This window comes from Condylura cristata, unplaced genomic scaffold, assembly GCF_000260355.1.
Source record: "Condylura cristata isolate star-nosed mole 26May11 unplaced genomic scaffold, ConCri1.0 scaffold00009, whole genome shotgun sequence".
NCBI classification, from domain to species: domain Eukaryota; kingdom Metazoa; phylum Chordata; class Mammalia; order Eulipotyphla; family Talpidae; genus Condylura; species Condylura cristata.
The window spans coordinates 62092960-62101403 of record NW_004567110.1 but is presented as its reverse complement, the minus strand read 5'-3'; the positions used below and the strand labels follow the sequence as shown (position 1 = coordinate 62101403).

General features: G+C 36.8%; 1 pseudogene; it reads left to right on the top strand.

Annotated features, from left to right (window-relative positions):
- The first annotated feature begins 3248 nt into the window (after window positions 1-3248).
- Window positions 3249-5203, top strand: LOC101634913 (annotated as a pseudogene).
- Window positions 5204-8444: the final 3241 nt, after the last annotated feature.

Genomic DNA, 8444 nt, shown 5'->3' with positions numbered 1-8444 from the left:
TTTGTTTGTTTGTTTTTCCTTCATTGTGTATGTTACAGTTGGAAAGAAAGTGATTTCTCATGATATCACCTTTCTTTTGAAAGAGGGATTGTGGACTTTTTCAACTATTTATATGCTTAGGCAACTTTGCTTCTCTACTTTTCCCTTCTATCTGCCATAGTAAATGCTGACAGACTACAGGGAATAAAACCAATAAAGCTTTAACATAAAATTTCTGTTTTTTTTTCTTTTCCTCTAAACTTAAAAATTATAGGATTGTTATTCTGCCTGGGTTGATTGCCAAATAGTTCTTTAAAATTATAGCATTTGCTTCCTGTTTTCAAGAGTTATCTAAAATCAACTATTCAAATATAGACTAGTTCCAAAACATGGTGCTTAAATTAGACTGTGTGGGGGCATGGGACAGTTCTGTCCCAGGGCAGGTGTCTTGGGCTCTGTGAGCAAACCCACCACCTTGCCTGCTGTGGGGCTTATGCACACAGAGAGAAGGCCAGAGACCTGAAACCTTCACCATACTTCAACTTTGTGTCACTCTGAAATACAAAGGCCACCTCTACCCCGTGAGGGCTGAGATTTTCCTGGATGCTGGTGACTGCCCTACTTCTTTTACAGTATTATGTTGTATAGTACAAAAAGGCAGAAGATGGTCCTGCACTTCTTTATGATTCTTTGTACATGTTCCTTCCTGGCACCTAACCAATTTGTGGGTATTCTGTCTATGTGGTATTTTCTGCAGACTCTTTCAATTGTATTACTGCATCGCCTTCCCATGTATTAGTTCCAACTAATACTATACCAACTTCATCTGAATATTGTGCTCTGAATATTATAGTTGAAGTTGTCCTATGTGCTGATAGTGATGGAGATTTGGAGGAGGGAGAAAAAAACGACCATTGAGGGTGGCCCTTCTGCCACAGCTCCAGGAGCAATAAGTGAAATTGTGCCTAACTCTCTCTAAATAGACAATACTGGAATGCCAGTACATTACTTTCCTTTATTCAACACTAAAAACACGAATGCAACATTGCTATTAACAGTAGGATCATTACCAGAGGCAGTTTCCTTTCCTTGATCACAGAGTTGTCGCTGTGCTGCCTGCCAGCATGTCAGCACGCAGACATCACCCATGAGGGACCAGCATTTGCAGTCTGGGGGCAGATGGAAATTCATCTGCAGCAGGCTCTTTGTCTGTCTTTTTCTGGCTGGTTCCCAAAGCTCTTCTGCTTTACTTCAAATGCAGTGTACCCAAAGTGTCCTGGGAAAAAGGGCTGTTCCAGAAGAATGTGCATGATGGACTCTCCACACAAGATGTCATCTTCCTTCCCAACATGAGAGGGGTCTCAGATGACCAAAGTACTTTCTGCGCTTCTGTACTTTATAATGACAGCACATTTATGAATTATGTTACTTTTCCAGGCTGCATGCGGTCTGTTGGGATACCTTACTCTGGAAGAAAGTTTGCTGCATAAGTTAATTAATCTGTCTCTGTATATGTTCTGTATGACTATGTGTTATCATGATGAGCCATCAACATTGGGGTTTTCATCTGACTTTGATAGATGATGTTTGGCTGAAGAATGCTTGCTGTGGTCATGCTTCCTGGTCCATCATGGCCCTGCTACTGTGGCTGGGCCTGATTGCCTCCCAGAGCTGCCCCTTGAGGGCACAGGGGCCTTATAAGTCAGTTCATTGCTTTATTTCATGACCTTGGAATCAATAATGAAATTACTGTGTGCAAATCTATGCTTTAGACTCCTGATTTATTTTTGAGTTTTGTCTGAAAGTCTTAGGTCATGAGGCCACTACCATTAAATGCACACTTATACTCCGAGGCACGGGCACCAATGCTGGCTACAATTTCCGTGATTGATATATACTCTCTTTTTGTAGCAATGATACTGGTTCTATCCTGCAGCGCCAGAAGCACAATGACCTGAGTCACCGTGTGGAGGAGCCTCCACTATCTATCTCTGCAAAGGAGGACATGTTTCCTCTGTCACCTCATTGGAAGCCATGCATGTGTGCTGTCTCAGAACAGCGATTCAGCATGTCTTTGTGAGAGGCAAACAATTCCTGTGAGGTTTGCATAGTATAATAAGGAAATCTTTGTCATTCCACATCACTATTAGGTGATCCATTTCCCTGGAAACCTATTTATGTTGGACTAGATAAACTGTCAGCACTTTGAGTGGCCTTTCACTGGTGCATGCTGTTTCTTCCCCTGTTTACTTAAACCTGACTAATGGTCAGATTCTGTCAGAACCAGTTGGTTCACGGGTTGTCTCCAACCCGTGTATTAAAAGAAATTTCTAAAGGAGGTAAAGATTGACTAACTCCAATAGAAGAAAAAGGAAGGCTGTGTGGCTCAGAGCGCTTAGGGTGAAACACAGTGGGAGAGGCTTCGTTGCTTGGCCCCAAGGGCAGGCTTTCTTCTAACAGATAGAGATGGAGAGCAATTAGACTCTGAAAGTATAAGCAAGCCAATCTGTTGTGTTTATACAGAGCGTTTCCCCCGAAGTGAGGCAGAAGCAGAGACACAAGTAATGAGCACATGTGTTTGGAAAGAGTATAAGGTACTTATAAATATTATAGTGGCGTCGCTATAGTTAAAGGTCTGGCAGCATTTCCATTATAAACTCTCATTGTCAGGGGTTTAAAACTCTGCTGTAAAAATTCCAGGCTGCAACTTGGCATCCCAGGGTATGCCTGGGAACAAAGCTTTCATCCTTGATCTCCTGCAGGTTTCTCCTGGCGTTACCATGCAGCCCAGCATATGCCTAGCCCCTCTGATCCTGTTTGCATCTTTAAGGGGAAAGGAGCTGTTCTGAGGACCTAAACAGCAAGGTGAGGTCTCTTGGCTATTGAAAAGCAAAGCAAAGTCTGGGTAGAAACACCCACATAATTTCATTGACTTCTTAATTGAGCATAAGGTTTGGTTTTAGTTATTGTATTTTCTGTAATCATCAAGATAGCCCTAGACAAGCAACAAGGTTGGAAAAATGCAATTAACATCAAAATAGTAAGATCTGGAGAATTTGAAAAGAACATCACATTATCTGGGACTTATATTTGTTGTATACATATATAACTGGGTTTTGTATCTATCTATCTATCTATCTATATAGATAGATATATATATATAGATAGATAGATAGATATAGATATATGCTAAATATGTGTATGTATTTTTGTTTTGTTTTGTTTTTAAATTTTTTACATGTTTTTATACCCCAAGTTGTGGATAGATCATGACGTTTTATCACCAGGTAAAGTTCTAGAATTTATATGGTCAGCTATGAGTGATAATTTCTCCATGGTAGGATTATATCTGCTAGGTGAGAAGGGCTGTCACTTTCAAGTAGAACTGACTGACTCTGGGGCTGGATAAGATGGCACACTTTTCACAGAAAATCTAGGAGAGTGAGAAGGCAGAATAGCCATACACCATGTTTGACCAGCGTAAGCCTCAAATCCTTAGTGTCTTTTTCTTCTTTCAATAATTCCTATTCTACTGTATCATTTTTTCCATGTTTTAGTCTAAAGAAGATTGATCTACATATCTGTGATGATGTAAGCCTTTACTAGGAATGTGTAAGCTATTGATCCTGAGTTCTTGCAAAATTCCCCAAATTTCCATACATCGCCTGCTTAGTGTGCATATCTCTGGTGATGTTCCTCTTCAAATAAGTCCACAGTTCAGGGGCACTACAAGAAGGTCTGGTCCCAGTCCCCCTTAAATCTGTTGCAACACTCACATTATTGTCCTCAGGAGCAGGTTCTGGGAGAGCAAGGTGATGGCTCCCATATCTGTCCCAGTGTATTCATGTCTTCAAGTTAACTCTCTAGCTGTCTCTGCACCTAATACAGTTACTCCTAGGTACTCAATCACATTTTGGGAATCATGTATGTACTTGAGCCAATTTTAGTGGTGTTAGTAATACTGCCACATACATTTTTTTATTGGCAGTGATCCTGCCCCCCTTAATACTTAGTGGTCTCTATTGCTCACAGGATACAGTATGTATTTGCCCTAAAACAAAGAAAGGGTCTTCCTGGCAAAAGGCATATGAAGATCTGGGTCTGCTGTCAGTATTGGGGACAAGGGTCTGACAGCCTGAGTTCAGGTTTTCATGCCCTAACGAGTCCTCAGTCCTGTGCCTTCAGACCTTAGCTCTCACCCTGAACCCTGAACACAAGGAATCTGACCTATGCTGGGTAGACATTGCCTGATAGCTTTGTAAGAACTGGCTGTGAACCATGCATTTTTTTTTCTGTTCTTTCTTCTAATATAATTTTGGTTGTATTGACCCCAGATCTATGAAAAGCAAAGAATTACTTGGTCCAGTGGCATCTTTAGAACGAGTCAGTCCATACTCTACTACTCAAAATTATAAAATGCACTCTTTTTTTTTTTTTAGATATAGAATTTAAATTGTCTCTTTGAATCCTAGTTGAGATTAAGGATTAAGTATTGCTAAAATATTCTGCTATATCATAAACATTTAATAATAACTAATACTAGGTTTTATTTTTTTGTCCCAAAGGGGGGAGAATCCTTTATCAAAAACAAAAAAAAAAAAATTTTTTTTTTGTCCCAAAGGGGGGAGAATCCTTTATCATTTTCATCTTATTTTTCACTGAGAAAAGTGAGTCTTTTTCTGATAGGAATTGTTTAGTTAATCTTTCCTTAGGATTGCAATTGGAATACAGTAGAAGCTGAAAAAGCTTTGTTATACAAAGAATGTAATATTTAACCACTTTTTAATCCTGACATAAGAATTGAAATTTTGCATTTCCTTCTTGGCTGTCTCAAGATCTATCTCTATCTGAATAACACAGTAACATTTTGGACCAGGAAGTTCATGACCAACAGCCTAATTCAGAGGAAACGAGTGTCACTGATGTCCTTCACCTAAGACAGAAAATTCAGGAAAAGCTGGCTGAAATGAATAAGAACATTCCAGATGTCATCTTTGTATTTGAATTCAGAACCCATTTTGGTGTTGGCAAGACAACTAGCTTTGGCATGATGCATAATTCCTTGGATTAGTCAAAGAAAAATGAACCCAAATATAGACTTGCAAGACATGGCCTGTAGGAGAAGAAAAAGACTTCAAGAAAACAGTGAAAGGAATGCAAGAACAGAATGAAAAAATTCAGGAGTTCTGTATAGGCTAATGTTCCTGGTGACAGAAAGGAGTAAAGACTGCAGTGACTTTATCTGTGGTGATTGTGCTGATTTTTCATAAGATGCTGAATTAATTAATAGCTCTTATATGGAAATAAAAGGTTGAATTTTTCCCAAATCAAATAATATATTTTTCTTTCTTTGCAAAGTTTTTAGTTTTCAGTAAAACAGGATTCCCATGGAGATCTTCAAGTTTTATGAATGATATATAAAAACTGGAAAATACTATCAAATATAAAAGATTATAAAAGAAACTGTAAATATTGGAATTGGAAATGTATTCAGATTATTGGATTTTTTAAAAACATTTATTTATTTATTCATACAGAACTGGGGTATAGGCCAGAGATGTGGACGGTGGGGGTATTCACTAGGGACAGAATGGGGAGCAGAACAGGCAGATCTACGAAGTACACTGCTGAGGAGAGTAGCGGGCAGGTCAGGAGAGGTCTGCCACGCCATGTGGTCACCTCTGGGGCATCAAACTCATGTGGAAGTGGCTTAAGCTTCTTAGTGCAGTGCTTTAACCCGCTGCACCATCAGGGAGGGGCAAGATTATTGGATTGTTTTAACCTAAAGAAGAAAAGGTTAAATTTGCTTTCAAATACATAATGACATTTTTTTTATAGTTTTGCAAAAGCAATAGAAGAGATAGAAGAACTGATCAAAATGGATTGCCTAAAAATTGTTGTGGATTTTTCAACCCTAGAAACTAGAATCGATACTATATGCCATGATCTCTCCTTACAGCAAGTCTTTTCTGAGTTTTGTTCTAATACTAAAAAATCAAAGTAGATTTAATTATTTTCTCCAAAAGAACAAATAAAGATTGCTTACCTTAGGATCACATGATGATCAAAACTGCTTACTAATTTGAAGATGCAAACATTGTTGCAATAATATTAATAATGTAAATTAACTTTGTAAATTTTCACAAAAATGATAAAAGTTGGGAAGCTGCCAAGTACCTGTTGGCTAAGAAGGAAAGCTAATCTGCAGACTCACTTCCTCCCATTAGCATTGTTTTCTAACAAACTAGAGAATAGTATTTCCCACAGTGCCATTCCTTAGCTGCTTAGGTCTGAAAAAAAAAAAAATGATGTACTGTTGCAGAATATCCCTTCCACCCCCATCATCAAATGGCTAGTGGCTAGAAGGTGCCCTGGTAACAAACAAAGAAATAGGAGCTGGTGATAAATACTCCTTTCCTATACCTTGTTCTGACAGCAGCATTGGTCAGGTTTAAAATGGAGAAATGCACCAGATAAATGTATGTAATCTAAAATAAAGCTTGTCTAGGAGAGCCATGAAAATAAATTTTTGTTTTCTCCACATTTTAAAAATGGATAACAAAATTTAAAAAAATACCTTAAAATATGTGAAAAACATCCCAAATTTCAATGTCCCATGAAATGTTCTTTTATAAAAAACAAGAAAGTTTTTAATTTCTGGAGAACAAAAAAACTCAATATTGGAGAAATATGATACAAGCAAGCAGGGTCATTGATAAATGACAGATATGGAAGATTTAGACTAAGACACAGTCTTATGTCACTATCAATGTTATCATTACATGACTGCAATTGTAGGTTGTGTACTATTTGCAGTCTGTGAGAAGGGTGAGCTCTAAAATCATACAAAATTAATACAAGTATAGAGTATCATGTCATTAAGCTTTGTCTATTCTCAACTTTCTTTTATAATGCTGCTTAAGATCAATACATTATTAACGTATGCATTCAGTCTGTGAAATCTTCCTCACAGTCATCACCTTTTTGGACTTATGTTAAATACTGTCAAGTGTTATGAAAGATTTTATCTACCTTACAAATTATCTTAAAGGGATTTTCTTCCATTAGGATACTAATGTATATTAGTATATACATTATTTCTGTATATTTTTCTTTTACTCAGCCCAAAGCCTTTTTGACTTTATAAATGTATCTGATATATTAACATATATTAAATACATATTAATGTAATAAAATAACTTCTTACAGCTTAGGTAAACAGGTGTACAAGAAGTAATTTCTACTTAGAGTTTTAGAATCTATTTAATGTTCTAAAATTTTGCACATATTAATTGATTAACTACCACTATACATGCAATTAGAAAAAAAAGTTTGTATCTTGGCTATTACTATACATTGTAAAGTAAGCATTCCTTGACCTTTTTCAGAACAGTAGAGTACATTTTCCAACTCTCAGTCTCCTACTTACATGTTTTATTGGTCTGTGTATAGCATAACTGAAGAAATGAAAAACAGGTTAATTAACTTTCATTCTTACTGGCTGACTGCCTGGTGTTAAGCTGCTTCTCTGAAATTCAGATTGAACTGGTCCAGTAATTTAATCTTCACAACTAAAAGCTAGTCTAAAAATCTATAAAAGTTATCAAAATTGTTAAAAGTGTCAAAAGTGCTGGATTCATGTACTTTATTATTTAAAGTTTTTAAGAAAATCTATCAAATGTTCCAAGTTTCCAGATCAACCCATTGAGCCACTTTCCCGCTTCAGGTTCCATCTTAATTAGAAACTGAAGCCGCTGTCACAGGACTTGAATATGAGTTTGCCCACATTTTCTCACCCCAAAGCATCCTGGAATCTGGGTTCCTGCATGGCTGAGTCTGAAGATACAGATTTTCTTTCCCTCTTCACATTTTGAGGAAGAGTATTTCTTTTTCTTCTTTAATATTTAGAAAGTATGTTCAAGTTAGACTTGTTTTTATCTTGAAAATATTAGTCTGGATCAAACTGAAGATTTGGGAATAGAAATAGATTTATGATTAGGAGGGTGAGTTTGTTAATACATTGGAAGAGTTAGAAGTCTCTGTTATGAGGACTTGGGAGTAGGATATAAAACAAGACACCGAGTGAAAGAGGAGGAAGTAGATAAGAGTAAAAAAGAAAATAAATTCTTTAAATATCTAAAATCCAAAGTTGAACAAGGTAGTGGCTTCCAAAAATAGCATTTATGAAATTTTATCTCTAAAATTTATTAATAATGTTAGATATTTTATTTGCAAGAAAGAATTCTAGAATTTAACAAAATAGGTTTTCTGATTCCTTAGTATGCATTTCTCATTTTGTGGGAAATCTGAATTTTGATTTACTTATATATTTTTAGACACATGGAAATAATAAAACAGTGTTCCAACATGTAGGAGCCAAGGCCCAATATATGTGTAGACACTAGAAAGCAATGCAGAAGGAGAGTTGCACAAGTTCATTTTAGTCTCCCAAATTAGAAGCTATA